The following is a 16,430-nucleotide window of genomic DNA, read 5'->3' on the forward strand; positions in this document are numbered from 1 at the left end:
AGGGAAGAAAGCGGGTCTGGCGATATCAATGCACTTTGATAACAATAAACTCTGCTTTTAATTTATGCTAATGTGTAGGGCTGTGGTGACAGTAAGAACTAAATTACAGAGTGGCTTTCGAGCTGGTAATTATCCCTCCATTTTTCGCTGCTCTGGAAGATGGACACACAATTATGCTCTCTTGCTGTATATTAATACAGATTCTTGACATCTTCAGCAGACCTGGAGCTGTCATGGAGCTTTTTGTCTCCTTTAATTGAAAATTAATGGTTACTGGGTTGCCACGGAAACAGAGGCCACGGACGCCAATGGCGCTCACGTCTCACCAAGGGACTGGCGGCGTCAGGAGTCCGGAATGACCTTGAAAGTTAAAAGAAAAAAAAAAAAACTTAAAAAAGAAGGGAAGAGGAGGGGAAATGAGGACAGAGGACAGGAGGGTGGGAGAGTGTGCCAGGGCTGAAAGAGAGAAAGGAGAAGGGGAGAGAGAGGGAAAGGAAGGAGAGAAAGGGGGAAGAGGGAGAAAAAGGAGAGGAAAAAAAGAAGAGAAAAATAAGAAAGAGAGAACTACAGGAGGTTGGGAGAATGGATGCTTGAGAGGGGGAAATTCAATTAGGAAGTTTTACCTCTCGATTTTGGTCTCCTACCTCTTTTTTTTTTTTTTTTTTTTGTAAGACCCATTGAAAAATTAAGAGTTTCAAAATCCATGATTCTTAAAAATCTGTATTAGGAGGAATGAGGGCCTGTGCCCAGAGCCCCGGGGGGGGGGGGGGGGGAGGACAGAAGAAGAGACAAAAGCTCCTGGGGGCCGTGGGACGTGGCAGGCAGAGCTGGGGGCAGGGCTGAGGTGCGCCAGAGTGGGCACCTGCCGGGGGCCGCTGGGCTGTGCGCTGTGCTGACAGAAAAGGAGGCCGGAGAGGGGGCTGCTTCGTGGGGAGCCCGGGGAACTGCCACAACATTGCTCCAGCAGTAATGAGCAGGTGAAAGGGCTCTGTCGGCTGGGCCCTCAGCTTGAAGACACAACAAAAGAACTCAAATGAGTCAGGGATGGGGGGTACAAAGGAGGAGGGTCCCGGCAGGGGGAGGCAATGTTTGGTTTGCTACCAGGAAGATAAGAGATACTGGGAGGGATTTCCATGTGCGTCCAGGACGGCCAGGGGCTCTGAGCTTGGGAATGTCTTTTTCCCAGGAGAACTGGGCAGGCCCAACATAGGGGCACCGGGGATCCCCTGAGGGTTCTAGCAAGGAAGGTGGGCTCCTCTCTGATCAGCCCACCCTTCAAGTACCTCACTCCAGAACAGGTTTCAGAAATGCCACGCAACTCCACAATTATGGCACGTCTACAGTGAACGAGGAGCCAAGCTAGGGTGCAGAGTCTGGTCTAGAAGGTCTCGGGCTCCAAGCAGAGGTGGGAGGTGGGTAGACAGATAGACACACAAACACTGCAAAAGTCAGCCGCCCACACGCATACACCCCCACACAAAGATCTCTATAAGGGAATGTTTATCACGGTGTTGTCCACACTAGAAAAATCTAGAAACACTCTGGATGACCAATAACTGAGGACTGATAGAAGTATAGTAGTTCCCCTTTATCCGTGGTTTCGCTTCCCACGGTTTCAATTACCTGTGGTCAACCACGGTCCAAAAGAAGATGATCTTCCTTCTGACCTATTGTTGGAGGGTCAACAGGATCCTAATGCTATGTCACAGCGCCTACGTCATTCCCCTCACCTCCTCTTACCATGTGGGCATTTACCATCTCGTGTCATCACAAGACGAGGGGTGAATGCAGTACAGTAAGACATTTGAGAGAGAGAGACCACATTCACCTTTAAAAAAATTTTTTTTAACACGTATTTATTATTGAGAGACAGAGAGAGGCAGAACATGAGCAGGGGAGGGACGGGGGTGGTGGGGGGAAGACACAGAATCCAAAGCACACTCCAGGCTCCGAGCTGTCAGCACAGAGCCCGACGCAGGGCTCGAACTCATGAACCCAAGATCATGACCTGAGCCGAAGTTGGACGCTTCACCGACTGAGCCACCCAGGCACACCCACGTTCACTTTTTATTATTACTATTGTTATATATTGTATAACATATTGTTATATTAAAGTTATTGTTATGTGTTCTATTTTATTATTAGTTATTGCTATTAATCTCTTACTGTGCCTAATTTATAAATTAAACTTTATCATAGGTGTATGTGTATGGGAGAAAAACATAGTGTATATATAAGATTTGGTACTATTCACAGATTCAGGCATCCACTGGGGGTCCTGAGGGTAAGGGGGGGACCACTGTATACACCTTATGACACGTCCAACGGATGGAACATTTCAAATTATGTTCGAGAATATTTAATGACCTGGAGACAAGGTTCTTCATATTTTGTTTGATGAAAAAAAACAGTTTATGAAACAGTAATATATTCTTTCTCTTTTTTAATTTTTAAAATGTTTTTATTTATTTTTGAGGGGGAAGGGGCAGAAAGAGAGAGAGAGACACAATATCCCAAGCAGGCTGCAGGCTCTGAGCTGTCAGCACAGAACCTGACGCGGGGCTCGAACTCACGAACCCAAGATCATGACCTGAGCCAAAGTCCAACGCTTAACCAACTGAGTCACCCAAGCACCCCTGAAATGCTAGTGTATTATTGATTCCATGATCCTGTTCCTAAATTTTGGAGATGTATATACATCAAGCATGTTATGCTGTATGTAATAAAGTTAATACATGTGTGTGAAAATGTATGAGTGTGTGAGTGAGCGTGTACTTAAAAAAACTAGAAGATACGGTCAAATCCTCCCATGGTAATCTCTGAGTGGTGGAATTATGGCTGAACGTCATCTCCTTTTTTTTTTGCGTTTTTCTGTATTTTCCAAATTTTCCACAATACATAGATATAACTTTTATTGACAGGTTAAAAAAAAAAAAGATGTATTTTTGAAATTAGCTTTTTCAGAAACCAGTCCCCTAGAAATAGAAATTCCCAGCCAGGCGCTCCCCACACACTGGGACTAGAACCCCTGGCCCAGGTACTTTTCCTAAGAAATCAGACTCAGCAGACCCTTTTCCTCAATTACCAGTATCTCTCCCAGGCTCTCACTCCCACCCAGACCTTTCCCCAGTCCTAGCCTGTCCCACCCTACAGTGTCCAGAGATGGGGTGAGGGGCTGAGGACCTCCAGAAGGGACTGTGTGGTAGGCCAGGCTAAGCAGGTCCTGAGTCACATAGCCTGGAGGCCAGCAATGACCCCTCCTTGGTATGAATCTTAATCCCATTTTGCAGACCAGGCAACAGAGGCCCAGAGAGACTAATTGACTTGTGCCAAGTCACACAGCTAGAAGGTGGCAGAGCCCTCTGCCTCCAGATGTGTAGCCTCTGTACCTTTCTCTGTCGCCTCGTCCCTCAATGGGCCCAGAGAACTTGAGTTCAACTGGAAGCCTCTTTGAGTTGCTTGGATTTCTGGAATAAGCTCCATTCTGGGAAGGTCACCATGATAAACAGCATCTTTTCATGGTCTTTGTCCCCTTGGCTTACCCTTGGTTGGACTGGGAGAGGGTAGTCATGTTACCCCTAGTTAGAGCAGGAACTTTGGCTCGGAGCAGGGCTCCAGGAGGTATATCCTTTCCCCCTTCTCAGACCCTGCACTCACCTGGCAAATGGGACCTCCACCCCCACCCCTGACTCACACCATCCCCGTCCCTGGTCTCAGTCTCCAAACTCAGATTCCATGCTCCCTCCCTCTAAGACGCTTTCAGGCGGGTTAACTTCACACAGCCCCCTGGTAACAAGACTGCCCTCACTGCACACATCCCCTGCGGTGGGCCCTACATCAAATACTTTTCACGTGCTCTCTCCGTCTTCTTGACAACCTTGACAACCAAGCAGGGGGTGCTAGTATTTTCTTCCACTCAGGCATAGAGAGGTGAGCCGACATGACCAAAGTCACGCGGCAAGTTGGTGGCAGAGTCGGAATTTGAACCCAGGCAGTCTGAGGCCAGAAGCCACAGTCTTAACCAGCTCACCCGGGACACTGAGAGGGTTCGAGATTTTGCTGCAGCTCTACTGGCACTGGCTGGCCTGGAATTCAGAAGTCCATCTGGCTGGCCTCTTGTGACATTTGGATGAGTAGGCACATCGGGATGATGGCCTTGCCCCCAAAAGAGGGGACCTTGCATTTGTAGGCAGGTAGAAACAGGTTCGTCCCCTATCCAGAGGGATTCTGGCGTCTGCCATGTTGTTCTGGTGGATTCTGTCCTCACTGGCCCTGCCACCGACACTCAGGACAGGCTCTGCCATGGGGGCAGGTTCACAAGGGGGTGGCTGGCCTGCTGGGGACAGGGTCCCAGGGAAGGGCCCCCTGTGTGCCCCTGAAAGCCACGAGGAGGCCTGGCGTCCTCTGCTCTCCACTGCCCTGCACCTGCCTCTCTCCTCCCTTTTCTGTCCTCCTCCCCCAACGTCCCTGCCTGGCCCCAGCCCACTTCCCTCCCCACCCACCTTCCCAGAATGAGAATAAACAAGAAGACAAACCCAGCATCATCACGGTGGCAGCAGCAGCAAGGGGAGCAGGGAACTTGCCTTCATTTCCCTGGTTTCCCTGATCCCGACCTTAATCCCCCGCTCAGCATCCTGTCAGCCGGCTTGTTCTCAAGCTGACTTTGCTGCAGGCGCCTTCTCGGCAGCTTTTCCTCAGATCTGCCTCCTCCGGGGACTTCTAAAGAGGAGCCCGAGGTTTCTCTGTTACAGCCGGCTTCACTCGCTGCCCTCAAGCAAAGCCTGGGCTCCCGGGGGGCCGTGGGGAGTGGGGGCTGCCGGGGGAGGGGGGCAGTGCCAGGCCTGATGTTTCGCAGGACCAGGACGAGGGGAGGATGCGGGCGGCTGCACCCCAGAGGCTTCCAGCCTGAGGGTCAGTCCTAGGGCAGAAGCCCCTCAAGCGGTGGCAGAGCCTCGCTCGGGTGTGGCGGCCCACAAGAGGGGACACCGAGGCTGGAGCGCAAGGAATTCAGGCCGGTGCTGGTTCTGGCTGTGGAGGAAGCAAAGGGGCCTGCGGTTTGCTGAGTCTGCACGGAGGTCACAGCTCAGGGTGGGTTTGGAGAAACGGCAGCCGGGGCCTGCGCTGCTTGTATACGAGAGAAAACCCATATACACGCACTGATCAGTTGACCTGCGGAACATTCCTAGATGCCGGGTGCTGGGAGAAAAACGGGAAAGGCGGCCTGGTGAAAGGAATGGAGCGCGAGCTTGGCATGAGACGGATCCGGGGACCAGCCCAGCTCTGCCATGTAAGAGCTGTGTGGCCTCGGGCCAGTCACTTGGCTTTTCTGGGCCCCGTGTCTCTCATCTACAAGTTAGTGGGAGGTGGCAGTGGGGAAGGATATAATAAAAGCTTCCTTGCAGGATCAATGTGAAGTTTAGAGACATGTGCGGAGCACCTGGGGTTTAGGATGGTATTTACTACTCCCGTCATCACCCACAGGGGACATTAGAGTCCAGAGTTTTGCCTGGGTCTTCACGAAGGGGGTCTGCATGCAAGGGGATCACCTGAGAGCATGTGTATGCAGGTGAGCATCTGTGAGGGGTCTGAGCAGGGGTCTCATGAAATTGCACAGTCCCTGTGTTTTAAATCAAGCTCAGCATGAACAAACGACTAGGACAGTAGGCTCTGGCCAGCCCTGCCCCTCCCCACACACTCCTACCCTATCCTGCCAAGGGGACAGAGATGTGGGAGGCACCTGGAAACCCAAGAAGCAGTGTTCCTTGAGCCCCCTCCCCCCATCACACGGTTCCTCTCTCCTGGGACGCCCTCAGAGCCACGAATGCTCCAGGGACTAAATTGGCCTGGAATTCAGAAGCCCATCGTCCAAATATCACAAGAGTTCTGGGCATCTACCCTCGGGCGGAGAGCCCTGAGACCAGGATGCAGGCTGGGTGGGCTTCGAGAGAGTCCACGGGGTTCCAAAGGCAAGAGGCTTGGTGAGTGGCAGACAGGATGCCTCCCAGTCTAACTCCTTGGTTCTTATTTGACAGGTGGGAGGAAGGGAGTCTTGGCAAGAGGGCTGCAAATCGGGTTCTGCATTCAGTTACTCTATCTCCTTGAGATGATTCCTCCTGGGAGCAGTGAAAAGAGCAGTGGCTCTTCCTGATGCCAGGATTGACTTAGCTGAGTGGCCTCAGACAAGTTACTAAACCTCTCTGAGCCTTGGTGTCCTCCTCAGTAAAATGGGAATGTTACTGTTTGTTGACGTTGTAGCACAATAATAAATAGGATGTCGACGATGTTTCAGGTTTCAGAAATGGCAACAAATGTCAAAAAGTCGAAACAGCCGGATCCAAATGTCCCATAACTACGCCTGGCACCTAATAGATGTGGGTAAACTCTCATTTCTTTCCTTCCTTCCTCCTTCCTCCTTCCTCTCTCCCTTCCTTCCAACCGAACCAATTTTACCATTCTTCTGACCAATTCGTTCCTGCCCTTTGGGGAAAGTCAAATTCCCTCCCGACCCAACCCATAAGGCTCGTGGCTCATCTTTGAGGGCACAAGCTGCTTGCAGGACCCATTTATGTAGGGCACTGTTGACTCCAAGTCTTTGGGGGAAACCACCAATCTCAGAATTTCCAGGAACTTGCCCAATTCCTGGGCATTCCCCACCTACTGAACTAGCACCCAGGGGTGAGCCTGGGCACCAGTGTTTAAGAAGCTCCCTTGTGGGGCGCCTGGGTGGCTCAGTCGATTAAGCGTCCAACTTCGGCTCAGGTCACGATCTCACAGTCTGTGAGTTCGAGCCCCGCGTCGGGCTCTGGGCTGATGGCTCAGAGCCTGGAGCCTGCTTCTGATCCTGTGTCTCCCTCTCTCTCTGCCCCTCCCCCATTCATGCTCTGTCTCTCTCTGTCTCAAAAATAAATAAAAACGTTAAAAAAAAAATTTAAAAAAAAAAAAAAAAAAAAGAAGCTCCCTTGTGATCCTGACACCCGCTGGATTTGAAAGCCACCGCCCTGGCTCGTGTTCACTTTTGCACTGGGCCCGCACCATGTGGTCTGACATTTGTCACATGGTGTTTAAAGTCCTTGTCTTGGGAATGTGGCCGCTTCTTCCACCGGCCAGGAGATGCCCGTGGAACAGTCCTGTGAGACCGTGCAGCCGCTGGGTGGGACCGATCCCATGCTACCTGTATACATGCCCCACCCCCCACAGTCTGCGGGGGTGGGGGCTTCCTGGCCCATCTTCCCCAGTGGACGCTCTATTCCTCAGGTCAGTACCTCTGGGTTTCCCCAGTAGATGGCCTGGGATACCACTGGGGCCCCATGCCAAGCAAGACCCGAGCCCCCTGCCTTGGCATTCAAGGAGACAGGCTCAGGCTGAGCAGGTTGCCTTCAAATGTCCCCAAAACCTCCTGGCCCTGGGGTTTGGGGAGCAAGGCAGTTTTCTGTGGCTTCTTCCCTCCCTGGATCATCCCCCAAAGGATGGCTGCCATCGTGTTTGGGAAGGCTTGGGAGGGGGCATGTCTCAGATCTCTGACAGCTCACATTCCCCTACATTCCAAGACCCACACCCTTCTAACTACTCCCACCTGCCTTAGCAGGAGTTAAGTTGACCAGAACCCTACCAAGGGAGGTACCCCTGGTAGAAGGGGAGCTGTGGGATGTGTGAAAAATCCGGGCTTTTCACAACGAGTTGAGCAGACCATGGCAAGTCCCTCTGGGTCCCTGCCCTCCCCTCCCCCTCAGGGAGCAGCACCTGAAAGCTGACGTTCAGACTTTTATAAGTGCTAAGTGAACACAAGCTATGGATCTTTTTATTCATATTTTATAGAATGAATCCTTTCGGGCCCTCCCCGCTAACAGGTGCAGGCCACCTAGGAAGCCCCCTGTCCCACCGCTACCTCTCAGGGAGTCCCAGCCTCAAGCTGTCTGGCTCTTAAAACAAGCCCATCTGCTTGAGGGGTTTCAGAGGCAGCTGGGAGGGGCCCCCCATCACCCCACTCCTTCCAAGAATGAGAACCCCGCTCTAAGGTAGCCTTGAGCCATGGTGTCTGCCCAGGAGGTACCGGGTCAGGCAGGGAGGGGAGGCACCGGGGGAGGAGGACTCTGGGAGCCAGATCCCGAAACTCCCATGGGCGTGAGACCAGAAACCCAAACCGGGGCCCCCCACCCTACCCCCCAAGCCACCGTCCGGAAAAAATAAACTATTTCCTGCAACCAGCTCCGAAACAAAGTCTGTGAGTGAGCTGTGACACATGTTACATAAATAGAAGCCGCAGAGGGGAAAAGCCTGTTTTCTCTTTCATTATTTATCACTCTCTAACCATCTCCAGCTGGGTGAGTAAACAGGCGCATTGGCCCATAATGAGGAACAGACTGAGCCATGGGGCTGCCGCAGGGGCACGGGTGCGAGTGTGACAGTGTGTGTGTGTGTGTGTGTGTGTGTGTGTGTGTGTGTGTCTGTCTGTCTGTCTGTCTGCCTGCCCCCGGGAGGAGAAAGTGGGGGTCTGCAAGGAGCAGGCTTGTAGGGGGCACCTGATTCCAGAAGGCAAGGGGCTGTCGACCGCCTCCCCGCCCTGACGGTTGGTTGTTCAGGGACCGGGTGTTCTGGATGGAGGCGTCAGAAAGGGAGAGGCTTGTGTGGGTCGGGGAGGATGTGAGAGATATGAGCGGAGTGTGAGGCTGTGAATGTGCCAGGTCTCAGAGCGTGACCTCGGCAGGGTGGCCTCTGAGTGTGGCCAGGGGATGTGTGGGAGTGGGGCGGGGGGCTGTGGAGAGTGTGTGTGGCTGTTTGTGAGACAGAGACTGAGGAAGAGGGGATCGGGGGTGGTGGAGGCCCTGGGAGTGTGGACCGTGTGGTAGGCATGGGTATGTGTGATTTTGTGACTATGGCAATGTGAGTATGAGCGTCTGGGTGACTTGGTAGTGCGTCTACATCCGTGTGGCACTATGGGAGTATGATCCGTACATGTGAGATCTTATGGCCATAGACGTGGTTATGGGTTGAATTGTGCCCCCCACCCAAAAGAACATATGTTGAAATCCTACCCCCCAGCACCTCAGAATATGATTTTTTAAATGTTTATTTATTTATTTTGGGGTGCCTGGGTGGCTCAGTCAGTTGTGTCTGACTTTGACTCAGCTCATGATCTCATGGTTCGTGGGTTTGAGCCCCACACCGGGCTCTGTGCTGACAGCTGGGAGCCTGGAGCCTGCTTGGGATTCTGTGGTCTCCCTCTCTCTCTCTCTCTCTGCCCCTCCTCTGTTTGCTCTCTCTCTCTCTCTCTCTCTCTGTCTCAAAATAAATAAATAAATGAACATTAAAAAAAATTTTTTTTAAGTTTATTTATTTTTGAGAGAGAGAGAAAGAGCGTGAGTGGGGGAGGGGCAGAGAGAGAGGGAGACACAGAATCCAAAGCAGGCTCCAGACCCCGAGCTGTCAGCCCGGAGCCCAACATGGGGCTCGAACTCATGAACTGGGAGGTCGTGACCTGAGCCGAAATCAAGAGTTGGCTGCTTGGCCAACTGAGCCCCCCCAGGTGCCCTTCAGAACATGATCTTATTTGGACACGGGGCTGTTGTTGAGGGATTCAAGAGGGGGTCGTGCCGGGACAGTACTGGTGGTACCTAGCGCGATGTGACTAGGGTCCCAGTAAAAAGATGTCCGTGGGGAGATGGAGGCGGATATTGCATAGTAATTGATAATGAGGTTCTGTTGTTTCAGCCACCCAGCGTGTGGTACCGTGTCACAGCAGCTCTTAGGGAACAGATGCTGGAGGATAGGAGTATGCGTGTGCACTTGGGAGCAGGCAAATAAATGTGGGAAACCATGGGAATGTGTACGCGAGATCCTGGTAGTGAAGATGGGTGTGGGTGTGACTGCCCGACTATGGGGGTGTGTAAATATGTGTGCAAGACCAGGGAATGTGCCAACGTGCACGTGTGTCTGTCCGCACCAGCACATACACACTCGGAATCGCTTACTATCATCCCGGAAAGGAAGCCAGCAGCCATCCTTCACTTCCGGCTGCCTCTGCACACCCCCAGAACCCTTCCCTGACCTTGGGCAGTCAAGGTCAGGTCCGCCCTGGAGGTGGGCTGAGATGGTCTTGCTGAGAGCGGCCCACAGCCTGCCCACCCCCCCACCCCCGCCCCGCCTTGGGGTCAACCCGACATCAAGGTTTAAACCCCACCCATGCATGCAGAACCGGGAGCGTTCAGATTCCTTGTTTGTGGCCCTGGTCATTCTTGCCCAAAGCCTGATTCCTCTCTAGCTCGGGGCAACTGAGCTGATATCGAGCTGTCTTGCATGGGGACTTCTAAGGAAGACAGGCCTAAACCCATTGATTCTTAAAACAGAGCTGTGTTCCTGAACACCTTTGTTGACCAGGCCCATCCCAGGTGACCACTGAATGTCACAGAGCCACCTGGACACCTAGCCTCCCGGGCCATGTCCAGACCAGCCTGTCCTCCCACTGCCCAGCCTCTGTCCCCCAACCAGGGGCTACCACAATTGTTCAATCACTCACTGAGCATAACACGTGTCCCTAGAGCCTGTCTTAGAATCCCCTAAGGTATCCCAGAGAGGCCTTTCTGCAAAACCTCAGACAAGCCACTTAGGGAACTGAGCCTCAGTGTCTCCTCTGTGAAAAGGGTACAACCAACCCTTGCCCTGCCTATTTTATAGGAATGGTGTCAGGTTTAGGGGGTCTAGTGGACATGGACTTGTCTTATAAAGAAATGCCTTATAAAATGCTCCCACAGCCTGCCTCTGAGAATGACACATCACAAAGGGAGCCCCCCACAGGAAGACCTGTGGTACCGGAATCATCTCCACCATCAGGGTGGTTTTCTGTCTCCTTTTCCAGCTTTCCACAATCTCTTCCCTTAGCTTCTTAATGGTTTGATTTAATTCAGGGGGTCTGCAAACTGTGGCCCCTAAGCCAAACCCTGCCTATTTCTGTACGGTCTGTGAACGAAGAATGATTTTTATAGATGAACTAACATTTGCCATCAATTTTATGATAGGGAGCATTACCTTTGAGTTCCAATCAAACAAAATGTTACCCCTCTCCTCCCCCCAAATCCCATTCTTCTCATTAGCAGATATGGGCTACAAATATTACACTCAGTTACTTTTTTTTGTACTCCGTTATCACTGTAATTGTAATCCTGTCAATAAAAATTTTGTGAAAGTTTGTTTTCTTTCTTGTTATAGGAGTCCCTATGTAATATCTTTGATTCTGCCTCTTGGCCCACAAAGCCTGAAATATTTACTATCTGGCCTGTTACAGAAATCATCTGCTGGTCTCTGCCTCCACTACCGAACTCTGCCATTCCAGAAACAAGTTGGCCATAGTTTGCCAATCCCCAAATAGAACACTCTAAGCCCTTGGCCATTTTGATTGGTTTGGAGCGAGGTAAGTAAATTCCTAGACAGGTCCCAACAAGCCAGCATTTGCTCGAACAGTTCACCGGCCTGGACTGGGCAGGATGTGAGTCTAAAGCTGATGGGACTCCCTCCAAGGACTCTGAGAACAAAGCCCACCCAGGGAAAGGCAGAGTTAAGCAATGCACAGAACCCAATGGCAGAGGTTGAAGCCCCTGGATCACACATCACCTGCAGGGAACCCTACCCCTTGATTTTTTGGGTTACACGAGCCAATCAGTTCCCGTTGTTATTTGAGCCTATTTGCGGTGAATTTTCTGATGCTTGCACGGATACAAGAGTATAAAAGAAGAGTGTCAAAGCTAGCTCGGGGCATTCAAGGAAAACTTCCAGGAGGAGGTGTCATCTAAGCTGGGTCTTAGAGTCGGCCAGGAAAGCAGAAAGAAGAAAAGGTATGCCAAGCAGGGAGCACGACGGGAGGACAAGGAGCATAGCACAGGCCACAGGTCCCAAGTGGCAGAGCCGGGAGTGACCAGGGATGGACTCAGAGGTTCAAGGGAGGAAACCTGTGCACCAGGCCAACGTGCTCGAATTTAGCTCTGTGGAGATGGAATTTTTTTTCTAATGTTTATTTATTTTTGAGAGAGAGGGAGAGAGAGCACGAGCAGGGGAGGGGCAGAGAGAGAGGGAGACTGGGGGATCTGAAGCAGGCTCTGCATTAAAGCCCCACCTGAGGGCTCGGGGCTCGAACTCACAACCAGACTGATCAGACCTGAGCCGAAGTCGAATGCTTAACCGATTAACCGCTAAGCCTACTGAGCCACCCAGGTGCCCCACGGAGATGGGTCTTAAGCAAGGCATGACAAGCTCTGGTTGGCACTTGAGACTGAACTTTTGACCAATGCTACAGGGAGGTATAGGAAGGGATCAGGTTGGAATTGGGGGAGGGGTGGCAATTAGGAAGCTACTGGAATACCTCAGGGGGAAGACGATGAAGGTCCAGACCATCAAGAGTGGGGATGGAGAAGAGGGAATGACCCTGAGAATATTCTGGAAGTCACATCCGGAGGACTTGGTGACTGATTGGATGTGAAAAGGAAGGGATAGGGAGAATTAAGGGGTGACTCCTAGTTTCTAGAGGGACGGGGTGGATCAGGATGCCACCACTGAGGAGAAAATGCCAAAGTGGAGTATGTTTTGGGACGCAGATGATGATTTGAGTCTGGGATACGTTGCATATGCCATCACTGGAGGCTCACAGACGTGGAGGTGGGGGTGAGAGGTCCAGATTGGGTTAGTACTTGGAGCCACCAACCCAGACTTCGTTAAAACCATGCGAGTGGGTGGGACTGTCCAAGAGGACACGCAGCTTGAGGAGAGCAGTGGGTCAAGGCTGAAGCCTTGAGAACACCAAGCATTTAAGAGGGGGCCGTGGGAGATGATACGAATTCACAGAGGCACACGGAAAGGAAAAGTCAAGGAGGAGAACAAAGGGCAGAGTGTGCCAGGGGCTGGCACCCGGCCCATTATCTGTGGGCACATACCTCTAGATGGACAAGGCCGCTCACTGCCAACACCTGCTCTTTGCCAGAGGGTTTTTCTGGCCATGGACACACTCTTGACTCCAGCTCAGGGCAAGCTGGAAGTGCTGGAGAGTTAACGTGCCCTGAAGCAGCCCTGAACCCACGGCAAAGGGGAGAACCAGTAGATAAATACCCCAGCTTTCTCGCCCTGTGGTATTGACAACTTGAAGCATATCTCATTTATCTTTCGGAGTTCCCGGCCAATGCATGAGAACACTCCCTCCATTGGCTTCCTGGCCTCCCTTCTCACTTTCCCACTTCTCCACAGGTATTTCCAGGGACCCCTTCCCAAACAGACTACTTGTGCTGGAATCTTTGTCTCGGTGCCTGCTTCTGGGAGAATCTAAACTTACCATGAAAACCAAAAGGGTAGAAACTTTCAAGATGTTCCCTCCAGGTAACTTCTGTCTTGAGGGAATCAGGTCCTCACTGCTCCCGTGCTCACCTCTACGCTCACAAAGAGGCAGGCCAATTATTGCCCGCTCCCAAGGTTCTCGGAATGGGGGGGCTTTCTCATTCTGAGGATAAGCAAACCTCACTCTCAAAAAATCCTTTCTGGGGCGTCTGGGTGGTTCAGTTGGTTGAGCATCCAACTCTTGGTTTTGGCTCAGGTCATGGTCTTAGTGATTCATGGGTTTGAGCCCCAAGTTGGGCTCTGTACTGACAGTGCAGAGCCTGCTTGGGATTCTCTCTCTCCCTCTCTTTCTGCCCTCCCCCGCTCGCTCTCTCTGTCTCTCTCTCAAAATAAACAAAGTTAAAAAGAAATCCTTTTCCTCTCTCCTCACCTCAGCCCCTCCTGTGTTTCGGGGTTCCTGTGTGCAGGGAAGAGGGGTCACATTCTCTTGAATAGTGCAGAGGCTCAGAAAGGACTCCTTCGGCCTGAGCACCCTCTCCTTGTACCCCTGGCTCAGCCCTCTCCTTTTCCAGCACTCTGGCACTTTTTTCCATTCGTCACATGTCCAGGCTGGCAGGTTCTCTTTCTGTCTGTGATCCAGGAACTGGCTCTGACTGCCAGCAGTGACCCACAAGGGAGGCAGGAAGGGCTGGGTGGCCTGGAAACACACCCCACTTCCAACCTACCTCTCACCTCTTATCTCTCAAGGCACGAAACCAAGAAGAATGGCCTTGGACCAGACTTCTGGGGGGCAGGGAGGAAGAGCCCTCAAGAAGCCATATGGTAGAGCAACAAAGTGGACACATGCTGTGTACCAAGCCAGGGTGTGGACACAGGCACTTTGCTTATGTCATTGGGGAACTGGGCATGAGTTTCACTGAGCTGTGGTCTTATCACTTGTAAAGCGAGGTTAATAACACTACCCACCTATAAATTGGTCCAGTGTGGAAAACAGTACGGAGGTTCCTCAAGAAAGTAAAATAGAAATACCATAGGAACCAACAATTACACTACTGGGTGTTTACCCAAAGAAAACAAAAACACTAACTTGAAAAGATATATGCACCCTATGTTTATTGCAGCATTATTTACAGTAGCCGAGATACGGAAGCAACCTGTGTCCACCAATAGATGAATGGATAAGGAAAAAGTTGTGTGTGTGTGCATATACACAGGCACACACGCACCCCCTGGAGTATTACTCAGCCATAAAAAAGAATGAGATCTTGCCATTTGCAACATGGATAGACCTGGAGGGTATTATGGTTAGTGACATAAGTCAGACAGAGAAAGACAAATACCATACGATTTTGCTTACATGTGGAATCGAAAACAAAACAAAACAAAACAAATGAGCAAAGAAAGCAGAAACAGACCCCTCTGTACAAAGAACAAAATGATAGTTGCCACAGAGAGGACGGGAGTGTAGGGATGGGCCACATGGGGTGAAGGGGAGTAGGAAGGACAGGCTTCCAGGTATGGAATGAATAAGTCACAGGATGAAAGATGTCGCATAGGGAAGATAGTCGAGGGTATTGTAATAGTGTCATATGATGACAGGTGCCAGCTACACTTGTGAGCACAGCATAATGTACAGACTATGGAATCACTGTGTTTTACACCTGAAACTAATATAACGTTGTGTCAACTATACTTCGATTTTTTTAAAAGGGGGGGGGGAGTGGGCCTTACGTATGAAAGATGCACAATACCACTCCCAATGAAGGAAATGCAAATTTAAAGCTTTTTATTTTATTTTGAGAAAGAGCAAGCGAGTGGGGGAGGGGCAGAGAGAGAAGGAGAGAGAGAGAGAGAGAGAGAGAGAGAGAGAGAGAGAATCCTACACAGGTTCCAAGCTGTCAGCACGGAGCCTCACTCGGGGCTCGAACTCATGAACCATGAGATCATGCCCTGAGCCAAAATCAAAGAGTCGGACGCTTAACCGACTGAACCGCCCAGGCGCCCCTGGAAATACAGATTTAAAAAAAAATCACAGTGCCCACCTGACTTAGGCTGGATTCCCCCAGAAGGAGCCCCCGAGACAACTATTCCAGTATATGGGGCTGATTCAGGAGGTAAACACCAGTAGAGAAGTGAAGAAGTAAGACAAGGAAGGGAAGGAAGGTGATAAAGGGTGGGGGGCTCTCCCAGAAGCGGTTAATGCCCCTGCACTTCTGGCATCCCACACAGTGGTAAAGTGGATTTCAAGGCCCAGAGGGAGCCTTCAGGCAAGGACAGGCAGGTGTTGGTGACTAAAAGCCTTAGGAGTATAAGAGGTCAGGGGGAAGGCACAGGAGTGGGGCACCAACATAATATATTGTATCATCTCTGGGGGCTGTTAGGAGGTGAAATGAGGTCACACATGAAGAATGCTTAACACAGTGCCTGATGCACAGTTGGTTCATCTCTAATTGAGATCCAGCCTCACTCCAGCCTCCCGATGCCTGGCTCCAGAGACTTCCTGCTGCCTAGTGACCACGAGGAAGGTCTTGGAGACTGGAGGGCCAGGGGTCAAGAGAAGAAGGGACTGGAGGAGAGAAGGCCAGAAAGAAGAAAGGGTGCAAAAGAACCAAGAAGGAGGCGGGCCCAGCCCAGACCTGGGATGGAATGTGATTCAGGACACAGTATGAAAGCCGCAAGAAAATGTGTGAGCTCCACTCCATGGGCCCAGCTGGACACCACACACAATAAGCAATGTGTAAAAACTCTCTCTTATCTCCTCTCATATCCACGCTACATCTGTTGCCTCTGCCATTTGGGGCACTGCCTTCTAAGAGAGAGAGAAAAAGAGAAAGAGAGAGAGAAAAAGAGAAAGAGAGAGAAGAAAGAAAGAAAGAAAGAAAGAAAGAAAGAAAGAAAGAAAGAAACAGAAAAAGGAAGGAAGGAAGGAAGGAAGGAAGGAAGGAAGGAAGGAAGGGAGAAAGAGAGGGAGAGAGAGGGAGGGAGGAAGACAGGAAGAGAGAAAGAGTGGAGGAGGGAGAGATAGGGAGAAGGAGAGAGGAAGGAAGGAAGGAAGGGAAGAAAGAAACAATCCACATTAGGACCACTGTGGGGATCAGAGATACATATCAGATACATAT

This window comes from Panthera leo, chromosome B2, assembly GCF_018350215.1.
Source record: "Panthera leo isolate Ple1 chromosome B2, P.leo_Ple1_pat1.1, whole genome shotgun sequence".
In the NCBI taxonomy this organism is placed as follows: Eukaryota; Metazoa; Chordata; class Mammalia; order Carnivora; family Felidae; genus Panthera; species Panthera leo.